The sequence below is a fragment of the Ceratotherium simum genome, chromosome 11 (assembly GCF_057802395.1).
Source record: "Ceratotherium simum simum isolate JZ-2026a chromosome 11, ASM5780239v1, whole genome shotgun sequence".
In the NCBI taxonomy this organism is placed as follows: Eukaryota; Metazoa; Chordata; class Mammalia; order Perissodactyla; family Rhinocerotidae; genus Ceratotherium; species Ceratotherium simum.
In genome coordinates this window covers 68,448,269-68,469,490 of record NC_141910.1, presented here as the reverse complement: position 1 = coordinate 68,469,490, position 21,222 = coordinate 68,448,269, and positions in this window count along the sequence as shown.

Below are 21,222 nucleotides of genomic sequence, written 5' to 3'. Positions count from 1 at the left end.
ACAAAATTTCAAGCTTACTGAAATTAGATACAGCCGAGGCAAGGAGAGGAATCAGGGGAGGTGGATGGGGGCCGGAGACCCTTGAGGGGAATTGCCAGGGGACCTGAGCTCTGTGGTAAGGAGGGAGGGAAGGGGCAAGCACACTAACTGTTTGTCAGAAAGTCTGGGCCAGACTGCCATCTCCCCTGGTGACCTTGGGCAAGTTTTTGCTGCTCTCTGTAACTCAGTCTCTAAAATTCCTGCTTTCGTTCAATCATCAAAGATTTATTGAGCAGCAATTCATATAGTTAGGATCATATGGGATCATGGGTAAGAACTGCTTCGAAACAATGGCACACTATGAAATCATAAAGTATTTTATGAGAGACCAAAGGGATACGTGCATATGTAAAGGCTTCTGCACCTGAAAGAAGTAAGGTTGGAGAAAATTAAAGCTCTGGGAACTTGAAGTCCCTGGACACGTAAAGCCCTGACATTTATTGAGTGATTACGTGTGTCAAACACTTTTTTAAGTCTTGCAAGTATTAACTCAATGTGCTTAATGCCACCATGAAGTAAGAACTTTGAGGCACAGGGAAGTTAAGTATTATGCGCAGGGTCACACAGCTTGTGAGTGGCAGAGCCTGGATATGGACCCATGCACACCATGTGTGTGCTGAAGCCCATCCTCGTAAGCATTCTGCCAGAGCTTTGCTCTGTGCTGTAGGGATTCTAGGAAAAATCAGGCTAGTCTCGTCCTCTAGGAGTTCCCTCCTAGTAAACACGAAACGTGTTAAACATCCACATCCAACGTGCTGAGAAGAACTCTAGGGAGCAGACAGCTAACAAAGAAAGTACTGAGAATTTATTACTTTATTTGTTTGATGTTCTTGTTATTTTTTCTAAATTGCTTGCTGAGAAGAAGCTGCTGCAGCAGGAGGGAGCACACTGAACTTGAAGCCAGAAGATCCTAAATCCCAGCCCTGCCATTTGTTTGAGGTTTGACGTTGGACACTGTGATCCTCTCTGGACCTCAGTTTCCTAACCAGTAAAAATAATCCCTACCTGAAAGGGTTGTTGTGGAGCTGTCACATAAGAAAATACTGGGCTGGTAGCAAGTGTTCAGTAAATGTTAGTTTTTCTCCTTCTTTCCCTCTGTTTGGGGGTGGGGTGCAGGGGGCTGGAGGGAGATGCCTGACCTGCTGCAGGGAGCCTGCTGAGCTTTGTAAAACTGTTAGTGAAGGCTTATCTCTTGAATCACATTGTAATTAGTGGAGTTAATGGTCTGCAGAATGGCTACTTTCAGTGTACATTTCAGAATGAATGAGTCTTCCTGGTTGAGTTTACTCTCACAAATTGTTTCCATGGTTTGTTTGCCCAGAGCAGTGGGTCTTCTGAGAGGAACTTCTTCCTCTCCAGCCATATGGCAAATATTTTACTGACATGCAAACATTTGAGTGGGACTTTTCACTGTAAATTCCCATATAATCATTATCAATACTTCTGTTTCGTGGGTAGTTGAAGAGTTGCCCCCACTATCCACTCCCCCGGAGGTGCTAAATGAGATTCACCTAAAGCCAGGACGGGTGGGGGAAATTGAGGGCGCCTGGTCAGGGAAGTCCTCCTCCACATTCCCTGGCTCAGGGCTGGGGTCGGGCCTATAGCATTCAGCCTCTCATCAGGCCTCAGCAGGCAAGGTTGATTCATGCCGTCTGCAGGCATCTCTCTCTCCTCGTGGTTGCCCCATTTCTGGCATCTCCAGAACACCCCTTGGCCACACATTTTCCAGCTTTCACTGTGTGCACTCAGGGAAAAATCTAATCAAATCATTCTGTCATGAAAAACACCAGAAAGTCTTCAAGCAATATTTCTTCTGCCATGATTTGCATTTAAGAGAAAAGAAAGCTCTTACATTTGAAGAATAAAACTAGATTTCAGGCATTCTGAACCAGCTTTTGGTCAGCCGGCCTCTTGGGGAAGGGCTCCAGCTTTCCGACATTTCTCCAGCATTTCCTATGTGCCAGGCAATAGAGTATTTTAAAAAATGCTTGGCTATTGTGAATAACGCTGCAATGAACACAGGGGTGCATGTACCTTTGCAAATTGGTGTTTTCAAGTTCTTCGGATAAATACCCAACAGTGGAATAGCTGGATCATATGGTAGTTCTATCCTTGATTTTTTGAGAAATCTCCATACTGTTTTCCATAGTGGCTACACCAGTTTGCATTCCCACCAGCAGTGTATGAGAGTTCCCTTCTCTCCACATCCTCTCCAACACAAGACTTGGAAGCAACCTAAGTGCCCATCAAGGGACGAATGGATAAAGAAGATGTGGTATATATACACAATGGAATACTACTCAGCCATAAGAAACGATGAAATCCAGCCATTTGTGACAACATGGATGGACATTGAGGGTATAATGCAAAGTGAAATAAGTCAAAGGGAGAAGGTCAAATACCGTATGATTTCCTTCATTAAGTAGTAGATAATAACAACAATAAACAAACACATAGGGACAGAGATTGGATTGGTGGTTACCAGAGGGGAAGGGGGGAGGGAGGAGGGTGAAAGGGATAATTCGGTACATGTGTGTGGTGATGGGTTGTAATTAGTATTTTGGTGGTGAACATGATGTAATCTATGCAGAAATAGAAGTACAATGATGTACACCTGAAATTTTTACAATATTATAAACCAGTGTTATTGCAATAAACAAAAAATTTAAAAAAATAAAAAATAAAATAAAAAAAAATAATAAAAAATGCTTGCTTTTGTAATGATGATAGTCATGATGATAATGTTAATAAAAAATGTAATAGCACTCATTATACAAAAAAATGAAACAATACATAAATATACAAGGGAGAGTAAAAAGAATCTGAGAGCCTGCCTCTAAGAGGTGACCTCTGTTAGCATTTTAGTGGTCCTTCTAGATATATCTTTTTTCATTTGGACATATGTATGTGGTTTTACATGCATGAGATTGCATTCTTTGTTCAGTGTGATGGTTGATTTTGTGTGTCAGCTTGGCTGGGCCACATGGTGCACAGGTATTTGATCAAACATTATTCTGGGTGTTTCTGTGAGGGTGTTTTTGGGAGAGATTAATATTTAAATTGGTGGACTTTGAGTAAGCAGATTGCCATCCATAATGTGGATGGGCCACATCCAATCAGTTGAAGGCCTGAAAAGAACAAAAAGACTGGTCTCCCCTGAGCAAGAGAGAATTCTCTAACAGAAGGCCTTTGGACTTCATCTGCAACATCAGCTCTTCCTGTATCTACAACAGACAGCCTTCAGACTCAAATGGAAACATTGGTTCTCCTGGGTCTCTAGCCTTCAGGCCCACCCTGCAAATTTTGGACTTGCTAATTCCTTATAATAAATATCTTTATATATATATATATAAATATATACACACATATATATCTCCTATTCTGTTGCTCTGGAGAACCTTGACTAATATTTTCGTTCAACAAATGACATGTTATCTTTTAATAGCTTTAAGTGTATGTCTGTGACATAGTCTCTCCTCTCTCCCCTGCCAGACTGTGAACTTCCTGAGGGTAAGGGCTTTTCTTTTTTTTGATCTTGTATCCCTAGCGCCTTCTCAACTAAAGTTAGGTATTATGATCCCCACTGTACAGTTGAATAAACTGAAGCTCAGGGAGGTTAAATTACTTGTCTAAACTGTTAAGCTATAGAGTTAAGATTCAAAAACAGATCTGTCTGATTTCAATCTTCTGCTACAATAAACAGGACTCTGCTACCTGCAAGGGAAGATGGAAGCTCCAATGCTTGCTGGCCTGGGAACAGTGTTTAGTTATTTGAGGCTGGTGGTGGCTAAGTATGTATCTACTGGTGAGTCAGCTACTGATTTTATATTCATATGGAAGTCTCTGTTCTTACTCTCACCATATCTGCAGAGAGACAGTACCTCCTCATCCCTTGTCTGTTTCCTTTAATTAATTACGTCTGTGTCTCTCCTCCTCTCCCAGCTCCCCTGTTAGACTGTGACCTTTCAGTGGGCAGAGTTTCATCTGCTCTCTGTGTCCCTGGTGACTCTGACTGGCTCATGGAAGGCATTCAATTAGGGTTTGTTTTGAGAGTGAATCCAGGCCATCAAGGGGGACATTTCCAGTACCAGCAATTGTTTGCATTGCATGCTTACTTTGTGCTCAACCACATACAAAATCACGAGAACTGTAGTAAATTCACAAAGGAAAGCACACAAAGCAGAGCTATGTGTTCCGCAGGTATTCCATAAACACAGGATTGCATCTGCTATGAAGAGCGTGCAAAGAACCTTGAAGTTAGCACGGAAGGTCCCTGAACACTCAGAAAAACGTCCTCAAGTTCCTGTGCTAATGTTCATACACAGTATGCTCAAAGGAGCGCTCCCAACCCCTAACTCAGGCTGTTAGTTCATTCAACAAGATACTTAAGGGTCTGTGTGTGCCAGACACTGTCCTAGGGGCTGGACTTACAAAAATGATTAAGACACAATCTGTGCTTACAAGGAGCCTGACAGAGAGTGGGGCACCAAACCATTTCCAAGCTCAGGGAAGAGCTAGGAAGGTCTCCCCTTCTTTTAAGTTCTTAGATGCTCAGCTGCCTGATAAACCCACAGCAGTCTAGAAGTGGCTGTTTAGAAGGAAGGAGTAGAATTACTCATGGGGTCCCTCTGAAATCCACTCCACCTTCTCACAAGATGATTTAGAGTAGAGGAGGAGCTGGGCTTTGGGGCCACCTCAGGACTGTCCCCATGGGCTGACCTGGGATCTGGTCTATTTCTAAGGTCAATGCAAGGCAATCGGTTGATAGATGGAAACAACAAACCTACAAAAACCTAATGAAGGAGCCCAAGAGGTTAGCACCATTTAGTGGCTATGTCTCAGGCAGGGCTTAGGCGCATAGCAATGAGCCTTAATCATCACAAAACACGTTCATTATGGTCTCATTTGTTGTTGTTGTTGAAGAAGTCAGTTATATACTATGCACAGTTATATGCTATATACAGTTATATATATATACACATACATACACACACGCGTATATTTACATATGTATTTTTTAACAGAGTGTTGGGTTTTTTTTAGGTTTTTGTACATAAAGCAACAAATCTTCAACCATCTCCCAAATTATGACTCATCTGCAGACAATTCAGGATAGTTGAACGGATGACTGAACACAGAGCAATGAGAGAACAATGCACACAGGAATTGATTGTGTGGCCCTCACAATAAGTGCTATGGGAGTTGAGGGAAGGGAGACATGAGTGTGGGCTGGAGCGACTGCAGAAGATGCCAGGCATCAGAAGGCTACGGAGAAAAAGGGGTCACCAGAGGGAAGAGGGAGAGCTACCAAGATGATGATGGTCTGCATTTCCATCCTTTCCGCCGCCCCAGTGGAAGCCTCTGGAAGGGCAGGAAGGCCGCAGTTACTTCTCCTTGTGCGAGAGTCAGCTTTGGACAGGGCTGAACCCCAAGAAGGTAGCTCTGGACAACATGTTGACAGAACATGAATGCAGACCACCCGAGGAGAGCTAGCATCCTTAGTCCACAGGTGGAATCTCTTCTGTCTCTTCGCCTCCTTCTGCCGTAACCAGCTCAGCGACATATGGAGCTTCACAAGTGCAGGCCACGCCGGGGGAGGGGGGATTGTTTACATTAACACCCCACCCCCCCCACCCCCGCCCTTCAGCAGGGATGATCTTGTAAAAAATGCAAGTCTCACCTTTGCATTACATTCCTGCTTAAAACTCTTCCGCTTCATTTAGCTGCAGCTCAACATATTGGTTGGACTCAGAAGCCAGATAACATGGGGTGGAATCCTGGATCCACTACTCACCAGATATGTGATCCTGGGCAGGTTACCTAACTTTTCTGTCTCTCAGTTTCCCCACTTGTAAAATGGGGATGATGATGATAATAATACCTACCTCGTAGGGTTGTTATGAGCATTCAATGAGTTAATATTGGTACAGTGCTTTGCACAGTGCTATTTATGTGTTGGTTAGATAAATAGAATGAACTCAAAATCCTTATGGTCACTCACAGCCCCCCAGTGATCTCACCCCAACTCCTCTCCTGTCTTATCTCTTGGCTCTCCCCTCCCTCTCCTGTGCTTCGGCCCCTTCTGAGCTTTGCTCCTACTGTCCCCTCTTTCCTTACATCTTCACCTGGTTAACTTCTCATCTCCTGAGTCTCAGCAGAAATGACACTTCCTCTTGGGGCTGTCCTTGGGTTCCTCTCCCATCCCAGCAAGGTGAGTTCCCTTTGTCCTGTGCTCCCCAGCAGGAAGCATGCGACCTCACTTCTCCTGGGTCTGCTTACCCGCTGGGCTGAAGGCAGTGGGAAGGCAGGGCTGTGTCTCTGTGATTTGCTTGGGTAGTCCCAGTGCCTAGCAGAGGACTTGCAGGATACACTGGGTGCTAAGAAATGGATGACTGAATGAGCAAATTAATGAAGGGTGGAAGGAGGAGTCACAGGCAAGCACACAGTGGCCCCAGGACAGGGTGAAATGAGGCTGCTGCTCAGGAAGGCTTCAGGCTCTGGCTGGGGTCCAGCCCCCAGCTGGAGGCACCCGTGACTCTAGCTGGGAGAGGCTGGAAGCTCCAGGCAGCCCCTGATGGCCTTCCTTCCCCTCAGTCCAGTCCAGCTTTGTAAACAAACTCCCAACTCCACCAGAAGGTCTGGCAATTAAGAGAACCAGTGAAGCAACCTTTTGCAGAGGAAAGAACCCTTTGGAATATGAATAGCACCCTGATTTCTTTGGACAATTTCTCTTCTGGATTTAAAGCCAGGAAAAGCCCAGGTAAGAAATTTGGAGGCATCAAAAATCTAAACAAAATACATGAAAGCTTGTTCCAACAAAAGCCACCCCTGGAAGAAAGGAGATGGTGCCACTCTGCTCAGCTATTAATATGCCATGAGGTGCCTGGAGACAGCGATTGCTCTAATCAATGTTAATGAGCAAGCGATTCCCAGACACTCTCCCCGTTCCTGGTTCTGAAACTCAGAGATGCCGCCAGCCAGACTGATGAACCCAGCATCACTTTGAAGGATCATGCGGTGGGCAGATTGCTGAAACGTTTCCAAACAGAATGCAGTAGCAGCAGCTGCTACAGCTGTCGCACAAGCTTCCCGAAATAAAGGAGAAAAGGCGGCAGCAACTTGTTCTTTCTTGAGCCAATGGATTTAGAACAGGAGACCAAATAAGAGAGATTAAAAAAAAAAAACAAAACATACAGGAAGTTGGTGAAATGAGAACTTAGCTCACCAGGCCAAAGTAGGCGGTCTTGGGTCTTTGAAGGAAAGTTGCAGCCATACACAGGCAGCCCCTGAAGGGCTGGGGATTGGGGGACTGATGCTGAAGCTCAGCTTGGTCGTGATGAAGAGGAGGCGGAGATTTGGCAGCCCCTACCCTCTCACAGGGTCTGGCCAGCCCAGACAAGATCATCACTGTGCCTCCAGGGTCCTCAGAGCCTCCATGAAAAAACTACGTTTAGCCACCTTAGCTAGTTGGTGCTCATAAAATGCATGTTTCTCTTCCCCTTCTTGAAGACCAAGGACCCAGCTTGGTCAAGGTTAATCACTACATCAGAGTCCTTAGTTGCAAGAGTCCTGACTCTAATTGACTTGAGTGTAAGACCATTACTTCTTACTGATTGTGAGGAAGGCTGGTGACCAGGATCCTAAAATGGGTGGGCACTGGGCAAGTTGTGCGGCCAGAACCACGGCCAAAATCACACTGCAGACCTCCCCACAAAGATCCCTGTTGCTTCTGCCACTGGACCCCAGACATCAGTCCCTACTGCACTGACTCCATGGGCACCAGACACTGGACCATGGTCCCTGCATTGGGTCCATCCTTATTGAAATCCTAGGCAGCCTTGCAGCTGCCCGCAGAAGGATTCTCCATAATCCTTCCTTCTTTGGCTCCCTCACTCTAGATTCAAAATCCTGAGTGGGGTGTCTGGCCAAGCCTGAATCATGTGCCACATTGCCCTACGAGACAAGCTGGGGAAGTAGGTATCTGGATTATACACCTTCCAGAGAGGAAGATGGGCTCTGCCTCCCACTAAGACTCGTAAAGTGGGAAATTCCTCAAAAAGGAAGGGGCTTCAGATGCTGGGCAGCCCCCAAATAGCCCACATTCCCTGCAGTTATACTTGGGCGTCTGGTCTGCATGATGGAGAAAAGCAAAGGCCGTGGAGGGCACGTGAAAGTTGGAGCCTGGAGAAAGCCTCAGCCTGGATCTCATTTTTCTTTTTCCGGAAAAGAGAGGGATGGCTTTGCTATCATTGACACCTCTACCTGAAAGCCTTGCCCCCGCTCAAACTTGACCTCCCAGACCCACAAAGATCTCTCTCTCGTTGAAAATGCTATTCCACCTCTAGATTGCATCATCCTGTTTAGAAATGAATTACTTCATTTATGTATGTCTTGTAAAGCTCCCCCAGGATGGAGACAAAAATCTTATTCATTAAACAGTTAACAAACATTTATTGAGGCCTTGGGGAGTCTGAGGGGACAAAGACAGGGCCTGTGCCTTAGAGAAGAAGGTCATATCTGGTGCCAGGTGTGTGGAGGTGAGAAGGCTTCCCAGAGGAGGTGAGCTGGTTTAAATGGGTCTTAAAGATTAAGATGTTCTTGGCCGTTGAGGGGAGGGGAAGAAGTGCACTCTAGAGAGAGGGAACAGCATAGACAGAGGCAAGGAGTCATGAGAAAGTGTGGTGTGCTTGTTAGGTGCCCCTAACAGAAGGGGCAGGACATGGTACATGTGTAGCCCAGGCAAGAAAGTGGGAGATAAGGTTGCTAACGAAGATTGGGACCACATTCTGAGGAGCCTTGAATGTCTTTCTGAGGAATGAGTATTGTATCCTGAGAGGATTAGGAACCATCAGATACTCTTTATTATTTTTAACATTAAAATAATATAATTATTAATTATTTATAAAATTATTAGTAATATTGGTTATTATATTTATTATTTCTTATTGTGATAAAATATACATAACATAAAATTTACCATTTCAACCATTTTTAAGTGTACAGTTTGGTGGCACTAAGTACATTTACATTGTTATGCACTGGTCACCACCATCCATCTCCAGAACTTTTTAATCTTCTGAAACAAACGCTGTGCCCATTAAACAACAACTCCCCCTTCCCCACTGCCACCCAGCTCTGGCAACCACCATGTACTTTCTGTCTCTTTCATCAGATACTTTTAAGAAAGAGAATGACATGATGGGATTTTCTTGAAGAATCCCTCTGCCTACGATATGAAGAATGGGTTAGAAGACTTGAGGTAGGAAGCGGTTGCAGAAAACTCTAGAAAAAGATGAATCAAAGTGATGGTGATGGTGGTGGATGGGAGGGGAAGGCATGAGAGACCTTTCAGAGATATTGATTACATGTAGCAGTCGAGAACCACCCAAGATTACTCCAAGGTGTCTTTTTCTATTTTCTCTATAGTGATCCCCATGCCCCTTCTTGTGTGAGGAAGAGAGAAGATTTATGATCCTATAAAATTGATTTTTAAATAATCCTCTGACCCTATTGGCTCACAAATATGTCAAGATCACAACCTATCTAGATGGTGAATTACATCCCCACATCGTTACTGTAGGATGTGCAAGATGACTTTGGGACAGATTTGATCATGGCACCCTTTGATCAATTTTATAAAGGAGAAATAATTTACAAGAGTAGTTTATGGTCATTAAATGTACAATGGCAATTCAGAACAGTTTCTGTGCTAGGAAAAATTATCTGAAGCTTGTGTTCAAAAGACAGCTGACAAAACATAGGGTCTGCAGTGGATCTCTGAAGACCTGCCCAGTTCTGCCATTCACCAGTCTTGTGGCCCTGGGCAAGTTACTTAACCTCTCTGCATCTCTGAGTCCTGTTTAGTAAAGTGACTGTTGTGAGGATTAAATGAGCTGATTTGTGTAAAGCACAAGAAGAGTGTCTGACCCACAGTAAGTGCTCAGTTCATGCTGGCTATTGTTGTGGTCATGATGATGATCATCATCATCACCTACAAGGACCCATTTAGTGCTGGAACCCTGTGCTTTGCAGTTGTTCTTGGAGGGAGATGGAATTGTCCATTCCTTGTTGTTCTGAAGAAGGAAGGGGTCACCCTCTCTCTGCGGGGTCTCCCTCCCTCCCTGAAGACTTGGCCTCAGCTTTCCTGCAGCATGATGTTTCTGCCAGTCTCATTCTCCCCCTTCTTGTTTCTTTTCTCAGCTTGCTCTGGTCCCAAATCACCCTGCCCAAGTCTTCCTTAGCAGCTGAGATGTTTCCTTTCCTGCCCCCATGATGCCCAAATCTCCTGCTGGGTCTGGGAGCACAGGAGGTGGAGGAGTGAGGCCCTCCGCTCTCTCCTCTCTCTTGGACCACAGCCAGCAACCTGTGCAGCTCTGCTGCCTGCTCTCCTTCAGAGCCTGCACACCAGCACCTCTCTCTGCCTTCCTTGCCCCTTGGAGCTCTCCTTGGGTACGCTTTTGAAAGGAGTGTTCTGGGCATAGGATCTTGTCTAGAGCTATGGATAATAGCATATCTCTGTGGGCAGCCAGGCTGCAGCAACCAGCGGGATACCCTGAGCTCTGAGTGGGCTGATGGTGTGTGAGTAGGTGCAGGGCAGCATCCGGGACAAAGCATGGACCAGTGTGGACTCTATTCATTGAGAAGAGACCAGCAGGTGCTAGAGTGAATGGGGCGCGGGTTGGAGGCAGCTTGGAAACTCACACAAATAGGAAATGGCTCGAGCTTTGCCTGTTCCCACCGGGCTGGGCTCTCCCTGCTGAGGGAGAACCCACGCATTCTTCTTCAAGGTGTGTAGGGTGTGTAGTTTTAAATCATTTATTTTGCAGGCAAAATTCACAGGGTAGGCATGTACCTATTGACCCATTGATTAGAGAATCAAATATTTGTTGATGGAAAATCTTTAAGGTGCTTTTAAAAAATTGCTCATGAAATTAAGCATCATAGATTCTGATGGTATTTTGACAGTGAGGCTTGAAGTTCTATATCGCCCTATATAGTTTCCTCTTCAGGTCCTTACATCTTTCAGTGTCTTTGAAAAGCGATTTATTAAATATGTGCTGTGGTATTTCCCCAACATGAGGACAGGGGCTGTGTTTGTCTCTGTCCCAGTACATAGTAGGTATTTAATAAACATGATTGTCAGGAATCTTTTATAGCAAAAATTATTCATTCCAGACAATTAAACTCAGAAACTCGTTCAACTTAGTCACGGCCACATCTGATTCCTTGCTTTAAGCAAGCGAGAACCCATTTGGGGCTGCCCGTGAACAGGCATGTGCGTGCTCATTGTGTCCTCCTTGATCCCAATGTAGCCAACTGATGGATGGGTGTGTGGGATCAGCAGGCATCAGAGGAACTGACACTTCACCAGAGGCCCTTTTCACACATGACCTTCACTTTGTAACCGGTTTCCTAGTTTCTGCTGACAGCAAGTATGTGTCTATAGTTTCTGGTGCAAGATTCTAGGCCCCTGACAGCTTTCATGAAAAGTTCAGGCAGGAAAACCATTATACCTTCCAGAGTTCTTTTAAGGAGAGTTTCATCATTGGCCAGGATTTTGAGTACAGAGAGCTGTTCTATTGGTTAGCAAGGAAGAATATTTCTGACAAAAGTTCCTTCCAGTTCTGCTTTTGCTGAGTTTAACTTGAGCTCTGCTTCACTCAGACACGGGCCCTCACTGTCCATTGCTGGAAGGAGCATTAGCGAGCATCTAGTCCAGGTCTCCACCTTGGAACCGTGAGGTCACGGGCAGGCACATGGGGCCAATGTCAGGCTATATGTGCCCCAGGACAATGGTGTGGGTTATTAACATATTGAAATGTGTCTGCTCCTATGAGTAAACAGTTGCTGCCTCCAAGCCTCATGAATGTGCCTCTACTGCTCCAGCTCCTCTCTGGGACCCCATAGACTCCCCACGCCCCTTTCTAGCAACAAAAGAGTTAGTACCCCTGGCCCAGCCCTGGGGGTGGGGATAAGGGGTCCAGCTCTGCAGCTGGTGGGACCCTGCCATGCTGAGTGGTTAAATATTTTGGATATCACTCCTGGGCAGTAGGTTTTGGATCCAATGCACTAGAGAGCTGCATTGATGGGTGCACATCAGCGGAAGTTGTGAGTGACAGTTGCTTTAGGAGAGCAAGGTCAGCTGCTGCTGTGAGCTAATCCTTAGCTCCTGTGACAGAAGGAAGTTGAGGACTTATACAATGGCACTTGAGTGGTGTCCATGAGAAGCAATGGCTCTACCTGCAGAGAGCTGAGAGGTTGTGGCAGAAAAGATTAGAAAGAGGGCTGGCCCCATGGCTTAGCAGTTAAGTGCACGCGCTCCGCTACTGGCGGCCCGGGTTCAGATCCCGGGCGCACACTGACGCACTGCTTCTCCAGCCATGCTGAGGTCGTGTCCCACATACAGCAACTAGAAGGCTGTGCAGCTATGACATACAACTATCTACTGGGGCTTTGGGGGAAATAAATAAATAAATAAATAAAAATTTAAGAAAAGATTAGAAAGAGAAACCGAGAGAGGAGAGGATGGTGCCATTCCCTCACTTAAACCTCTCTGATGGCTTTCCATCACACTAGGATAAACCCAAACCCAAGGTTTGGCATTGAGCCCCCAGTCCTGTCCTTGCCTACTGCTACCGTCACTTCTGGCTGTCCTCCTGCTCCCAGCCTCCCTCCTCTGCGCCCCCTCATCCCCCACATACTTGCTCTTCCCTCCACTCAGAATGTCCTGTTTCCTTCGTTGCTGACCAGGATCTACTCATCCTCTAAGAACAAGGCTCTTCTCTTTCAAACTTGCCCCCATTCTTTTCCAAACTGCCCAGAGCCTGGGGCCACCACTCGTCCACATGGCACCTTTGCAAAGTTCAGGAAGAGACATCCCGAGAAGAGACACTGCCAAGGCAGCCCTGATAGAGCAGGTTGTCTCTGAGACCCCCACCTCCTCAGCCTCGGCCTTGGGCCAGGCACAGCCACCCTGCTGATCACTCCCTATTACACGCTCCTATCTTGGTGGACCTCAGCACTGCATGTCTCGCCCTGCGTTGCAATTGTGGGTTTCCTTCCTGCCAGCTCTCCAAAGGTAGGCCGTGGTGTTTGTTTCTCAGTCCCAAGTACCTAGCTGAATAACTGGACCACATGGTAGTGTGTCCACAAATGTTTGCTTAAAGGAGAAAGAGAGCTAGAAGGACAGAGAGGAAGGAGTGGAAGGGAACCATCTACAATTCTGTTCCCCCAGGGCCCTGGGTGCTCTGCTCCTGTAGTGGACGGTGGCAGCAATGGAGGAAGAAGGGAAGCGGTGGGCACAGCCGGGGACTGGAGGGTGGTCTCCGTGCTTCCTGGCTGCTAAGAGGGCTCCTCACCTGCTCCACCTTGCCCAGCCATAGCCTCAGGTAGTGTTTAGAGGCGGGGAGAACAGAACTAAGTGCAGGCTCCCATCTCAGGGGCAGTGTTTGGGGAGGGAGGGTTTCCTGGACACAGGAAAGCCCAGACCCTTCAGGGGACCAGCCTCAGAGATTAAGGGAGGAGGAAGGGATTTTCTCAGAGAGGGTATCTGGCACGTCCTTGTCCTTGGGCCTCCTCAGAAAAATAGATGCTGCAGGGCCTGTCAGGACTGCACCCACTTTCCTGAGCACTGTCCCTGGCTGAGGCCACAGAGAGGAGCAAGGAGCCCCTGCCGTTGGGGAGCTCCCAGGTCTGTGGGGACAGGACAAAAACCTGTTGCAGTACTATACAGTAAGTACAGGAGGAAAAAGTTTGCGCAAGATGCTGCAGCAGCCCCAAAGAGGAAGAGGTGAATGCTCTCTGGGAAAGGAAATTCCCACGTAATGTGGAGGAAGCGGGGGTAGGGGAGGACTTCCCAGAGGAAATGACATCTAACCTGGGTTTTAAAGAATGAATAAGCGTCAGCCCAGCTGGTGCAGGGTGGAAGGGAATCCAGGCAGGGGGAACAACATATGCAAAGACACAGAGTCATAAGTGGAAAAGTAACATGCAGGTGATAACATCAGGAGCTTCAAGTACAGGGCAGGGAGAGGAGAGACGGGGCCAAAGAGGGAGGCAGGGGTGAGAAAATGAAAGGGTATAAACAGATTTCATATTTGCAGAGGGATCTATAAGTTACATGTTACGTTCATTTAATTCACGATCATTTATTGAGCTCTTTCTATGTGCAAGATACTTGTCTTCTGATCTCGGCAATCCTCATTCACATCTGTCATTAAGTAACGGGGACATCTTAGACACCACACAGTCTAGACCCATTTTATAGATGAGGAAACTGGATTCAGACTAGTTAATGTGATATCTGAGAGCTCCCAATTAGTTAGTGGCAGAACCAAGACTAGAACCCAGATCTCCAAATTTCCCAGTACTTGGTCCCAGTCCCTTGCAGTGTGTGTGCAAAGCAAGCCCTTTGGAGCTGAAATGGCTTCTTATTCATTTAGGAGCTGAAATGGGTTATGAGATGACACTCAGAGCAATGAAATCCAGAATCTCATCTGAAGTTCAGAAAATCAGTGGAACACATGACTCGTTGAACAGACTTCCACAGTAAAAGCATAATTCTTAGTTTGAAAAAAAAGTGCTTGAAAGCACTGAGTTCCCTTCCAGGCTCCCTTAGAAGCCCACTTCTCAGGCTGGCCTGTCAGTTGCTCAATAATGGTGTCAGTATGCACACGATCTACCTGCAGAGTATTGATCCCTTTCCCAATTCTCCCACTGACTTCATTGTCACTGAGTGAGCTCTTTCAGGCCTACTCCTGTTCTTTTTCAAAGTCACCCTCAGATGCCATCGATCCTATCAGCATTTGTTGCCGGCTTCAACCTTATTGGTTTGCAGAGACAGCAAATATTGGGAGATTAGAAGCTATGTGCTTTTCTGGAAAGTACAGGGCCCTGCAACTGGGTGGGTTTGCAGAGACAGAAGGAAGAGGCAGACAGTGGCTGATGCTTGGCCAGAGTCTGTGAGAAGGCCTTGCCTGGGTGAGTGGTCCCAAGTGACAGCTTTATTCCTTAGAGCCTCCTTGACTGCTTTAATACAAGTCCTCCTTGCAGCCCAAGATTGTGACTGCATCTTCCTGCCTGTGGTTCATTCCTCCCTACTCCCACTCCAACTCAAGTGCCATCTTCTTAACTGGAAGTCAGTGGGAAGCGCCTCTGCCCAGCCTATGTAGGATGCTTGGAATTGGTCACAGATGTGTACTCTTAGGCGCCCTAGTTGTGTGGGGTAGTGGGCAATGCCCAGGTTTGGTGTCAGGCAGACAAAATGCATATCTCAACTCGACCAGTTACTAGCTATGTGACTTTGAGAAGGTTGCCTCCCTTTTCTGAACCTCTGTTTTTGAAATGGGTGTAGACTAGCACTGTCTGATATGGTAGCCGCTAACCACATGTGGCTACTGAACACTTGAGATGTGGCTAGTCCAAATTGAGATGCACTGTAAATGTAAAATACACACTGGATTTCCTCCCCCACCAGGTCCAACAGTGACTGGAGACACCATTGGGAGGCCTGGGCTGGAGGCCTGCACAGCATTGGTGTGGCCTTTACGGAAGACCCTCCTGACCTGTCACACTTATGGAGACACCAGATGTCTAGGAGGTCAGACAGGTGCTGCAGATGGCAGCCTCTTGGTGCCAGGCCTCACCCTGTACTTGGCATGCCCATGGCATGGCATGGAGAGAGGATTCCATCTTTCTACACCTGGCCTGGTTCCCAGGGTGCCACGCTGGGGGGCAATGGGGTGTAGATTGTGCCAACAGGAATTTCTAGCTCTGGCTTTGCCACCTACTGCCTGGGTGAACTTAGCTACTCCTTCCAAACCTAAACTTCCTTATCTCTCAAATGGACTGACCTCCCAGGGCTGCTGCTGAGTAATTCTCCAGGTTTTTTTTTCTTTTTTTGCCACTAGATGCTCCTTGGCTTATAGATGCATCATTCTCATCTCTGCCTCTGTCAACACATGGCCATCTTCTCCCCGTGTGTTTTTGTCTTCACATGGCATTCTGCTCTCTTATAAGGACACCAGTCATATTGGATTAAGGGCCTGTCTTACTCCAGTATGACCTCATTTTACTTAATTATATCTGCAACGACCCTATTTCCAAATAAGATCACATTCTGAGCTACTTTAGGTTAGATTTCAACATATCTTTTTGGGGGAGATAATTCAATCCATAACACATCAGGAGGAGCTGAGGTCAAGGTCTCTTGCCTGCTCCCTGGTTTGGCTGCTTCCCTCTACTGGAAGCCACAGCTTGCTCTCCTGTTAGCTCCTCACTCTGGGTTCTGGTAATCACTTTTTTCCCTTTGCCCTGGAACTGCATCCATATCTTGTTGATTTCCCTCAGCCTTGCTCGCTGCTTTGTAAATAGTTCTTGATTAAACTCTTGTCCAATTTCCCAATTTGTACATCTGTTTCCTGACAGTGTCTTACTATCTATCCACCTATCCACCCGCCTACCCATCCATCCACCTATTCAACAACCTATCCATCCACCCATCCACCCATTCATCCATCCATCCATCCATCCACTCATCCATCTATCCGCTCTTCCATTCTGCACAGTGTAGAATTCATTGTGGGTGCTCAATACATTCAGCAAACACTGAGCACCTATGCTATGGATAGTGCTAGGTCCTATGCCAGGAATGTAGTAAGTAAAACACAGTCTCTGTTCTCCAGAAGCTGATGATGCAGTCCAGGGATAAGAATAAAATATACACATCTCATTTCCTAATAGTTCTCTGCATCTAGTGGCCAAAAAAAAAAAAAAAAAAGCCTGGAGAATTACTCAGCAAGATTTGGAGAGGACTTAGAAGGTGCGTTCTGGGCTCTATTATTTTTAAATTTTGAAGTAGTTTGGGTCTGAAATTTTCTATTTGTCTTCTAAGAGACAGAGAGAGAGACCGGAATAAATAATCAACATATCCTTCTGCAAGAGGCTTCCTGATGGCCAGCTGCCACCTGACAACGTCCTGGGAGGATGGCTTTCCCTGGGACCCTGAGCCAGCCCTCTCTTCACTCTTTGGTCCATCCAGGAGGGATGCAAGTTCTGAGATCAAACACGGGTTCAGGGGATGGAGGCAAGTCAGAGGCAATTTGGATTCATGGCGCAGCCCCTGCAATGGCTTCTCTGAACAGTTCACTGTGTAACTTGTAAGGGGCTAAGCAGGTAGGACAGTATCACAGAAACCTGCCAAGGAGAAGAGCCTCCTCCAGGGATGAGTCAAGTTGAGTCAACTCTACAGGCCTCGGCCAAGCCCCCCGAACAGCAATTCACATGCTGGGCTTGGCAGTACAAGGTTAAGACACTAGCCTGTTCCCAGCAGTCTCATAACCTAGCCGTCTTGAGAATGATGCACAGGGGGCATCCAGGAGACTTGCCCAAGGTCATGCAGCCAGTCAGCGCACATTAATTTCAAGGTAGTGGTGAGATTTGTTCGATAAATACATATTGAGTGCCTACCAAGTGCCAGGTGTTGTTTGGGTGCTAGGCGCAATGGATGAGATGCAGGGAGAGGGCCTCTAACTCTGGAGGCCTTTCCTTTTGGGGGTGAGGGAGGGAGGAGGGGTATATGAAGACCACATGGCTTCACCCTCCACAGGCTCCAAAAACTGCCAAGAATTGAGCTGGGTGTGAGCTCTCACACGGCAGAAACCCTGTCCTTCTCTTCTTTGTACCTCCAGGCCCAGCACATAGTAGGTGCTGAGTGAACCCTGCAGAATTTAATTGATTCTGACATGATGACAAGGCGCTACAAAAATGGAGATGTGGGGAACAATCTGCATTCTAAATGTTACAGTAACAAGCAATCAGTAAAACTGCCCAGTGGAAAGGGGGCTCCCTCCCTCTCTCTTCCTGTCTATCTCTATGGTGACCATAACGAGGACTGGTCAAGGTCAAACATGGTCAACCAAGCAGCAATACTCCCAGGGACTTCAGCAGCTGCGTCTTGGGTTTATCCTACTGCGTGAAGATCTTTTGTATTTCACATTATGAATCTCTACACACAATGTCAAAGTCTTTTTGTTATCACACAAATATGATAAAAACATTACATTTTTAAGAAAGAAAAATAAGCCATCCCTTTGCTATAGAACTGATTTAATGCTTGCATTTCCCTTGCAGCCTTTGTCTATATGCATGCACATTTTATACTCAGTTGTAAGCACAGTGAACGTGTAATTTTGCATTCTGCTTACGAAGCCTGTTTTTTTTTAAGCATTTGTTCCTTCATATAGATTCTGTGCTTGGGGCCAATCTTTGTTGGCATCTCAGTTTTTCTCTTAGGAGCACGTCACTGAAAAGACAATGGGAGATGTTTTCATTGCTTGTGTTGGGTATCTGTGAAATGCTTTGTTTTTCAGAGTCCTACAGACTAAGGAGTGAGCACAAGAACAAAACAGAACAGACTTTTCATACAGATTATCTGTATTGTTATCTAAATGGGGTGTGCTATCTGTGTGGGAGGAAACTTCCCACATAAATCGAGTGGAATCCCAGGCCTGTCACTCACTAGCTGTGTGACCTTGGGCCATTTACCTAATTCTCTGGTGAAGTAAGGGCAACAGCATCCATCTCATCGGGCTGGGGAGAGGACCACGTGAGATACAGACTGGGCTTTGACCCTCAGTATGTATGGTCATGTATGTGACCATGTATAACTGTAGTATGATGCTCCCCATGTGATACCGGGATTGACCTTGAACAAGCCTCTCTGAGCCTCCGTTTGTACGTAAGTGAAATGGGGAAACAAAAGTCCCAATGAGACTGAACAACATAATGAAGACAAAAGGGCTTTGTTAATTAAAACATGATCGTCCATCCAGCCAGTCCTCATTCCACCCATCTTCCTGTGTCTCTTTTCCCTCGGCCCTAGTATGAGGGGTGTAAATTTGAGGGTGAGTTCTGAAGTGTGTCCCACAACTGCAAGCAGAGCAGCCACCAACTGCATTGGGCCAGCAGCTTCCCTGGGCTCCTTTCCTGGGCACCAGCTCCAAGTCCTGGGGTGCTGTGCAGAGCTGCAGCTCTCCTAGCCATCTTTGTGTGCTGCTGTCCCTCCAGGGCCCAGCTCCCTGCCAGCCTGAGCAGAGATGCTGAGGACTCCTTCAAGAGCCAGTCTTCTGAATAGCAGCGAGAGGGCACACAGTGGGGGTCCTGGGGACCCGAGGACAGCCCAGCCAGCCCAGGCTGGGGAGTAGCGTCAGCAGCCAGAGAGAAACGCCCTGCAAGTGTGGATTGAGAGTCATCTGCCCTCCCTCCTTCCTTTTCTTACCCTTTCACTTTCTTTCTCTTCTCCTCTCCTCTGCCCCACTTTTCTCCTTTATTTCACAATGCTTATTGCCACCGAACGCCACTGATACAGCATGCAGTCTCCTCCACAGTCTGCAACCCTGGGGTGGGGCGTGGTCCCCTCCACAGTTCTAAAAGTTTGACAACAAAACAACTTTTAAACAAAACAAAATCAATTATCAAGTTTTGAGCCACCTCTCTTGCAAAAATAAACTTTTTTTATAAATTGCTTCTGCAGGGAAAGGAAACCAGGAGAAAACGATTTACAGATTATCTCAGACTCTGAAGTGAGAACCACAGGGCTGACCTCAGTTCACCTACCAGGCTGACTGTAAACAAGCCTCTGGGATGTGTGAGTGTGAAGCAAGCCTCACACCTGACACCGAGCCCTTCCCCGCCGCTGAGCTCAGCCCAGCCCCCTCACCTGGACAGAACCCAGAGAGACTAACCTGCGTCTGATCCAGAGCGGGTGCTCAGTGACTTTCCCTCTTAAGAACTTCTTTATTGAAGTGCCACTAAGCACACTTCTGACTGACGCCCCCGTTGTGAAGCCACTGTGCTCCTTGTTCCCGCACTGTGTGTTAGTTTCACTTTTCACACTCTAGTGCAATTTTACACCTGCAGGTCTAGCTTTCCCACTGGGTCAAGCTCCTTGAAGGCAGGTGCTACTTACTGGGATGTAAAATAGACGATGCTGTTCACCTGCTCTGCCTCCAGTCTCTCTTCTGGGACAGCCTCTTGGTTTTGTTTGGTGGAACTGTGACTCAAAGGGCCCTGGCCCTCTCAAGCCAAATCAGTTAGAATCCCCTTCCCCAGGTTTGGATTTGAGTGAGGTGACTGAAAGACTGAAAATGACTGAAGCACAGGGGTTTTGAACAGCCTGTCCTACGGCTCCTTGGGTTTCTATCCTCTCTGAAGCTGGGTTCTTCAGCTTTTCCATCAATGCTGTGAGTTACCCTGCAGCCAGAGGTCGCTTCTGTTGCTTACAATCAAAGAACCCTGACCTGACAGAGAGATGGTGCCCTCTTCTCCATATCCCCAGGTCCAGTATGTGGCTTGACACACAGAAGGCTCGAGAAGGTTGAACTGAGTTGAATTGTGTTGACTCCCCCCTTGCAGTCTAGGGGGCTACAGAGACAGTCACCTGGACGTCTTTGATGGAAGAAGCTCTGAGTCATCATTATTTCCTGGTTACCTTGGCTTGAACAGTGCTTGCCTGGAGCCCTCTCCAGTGCATTGGGTCATGGGCCTGGGGTTCCATGGACTCCACACAAAGCTGGGCAGAAATTAGCAGGACCTTTGTTTCATCTTGAAAGGTTGGTCCCTCCTTCCCCTTAGGCATGGGCCCAATCCCAGGGCCCTGTGGAATTCTGACCCAGCTTTCCCACTTCCAGGCTTCCCAAAATATCACCTACTTTACCTCCTCTCTGTTCAACCCCTAACCACTCAATTCTGCTTTTTCTAGGAGTTCTCAAAACACTAAATAATACCATTTGAGTATATTAGCTAACAGAATGTACAGATGTCTTAAAATTCAGAAATCAGATAGGATTTTTTCAAATCGGGCTTTAGAAGGAAGGTTTTAATGCTGGCAATTAAGTTACAGGCTCCTGATTGGGGAAGGTTTGAGGTCCCACACCTTTTCTCTCTTTTCCAACTCAGGGTCAATCCAGTCTTTCTCAAGCACTTACTGTCAATATTACTAAAAGAAAAAACCCTAGTTTCCTTTACTCACGCTCACACCAATACTTCTGACACCAATGTGTCACCAAACAATTCTCCACCTCTCTGGACACCATGTGGGTGTCCTACAGTTCAATTCTGACACTAATTCCCTGCACTTAGTGCAGACCCCACAGGTTAAGGACTCAATACCACAAGATTGCCCCC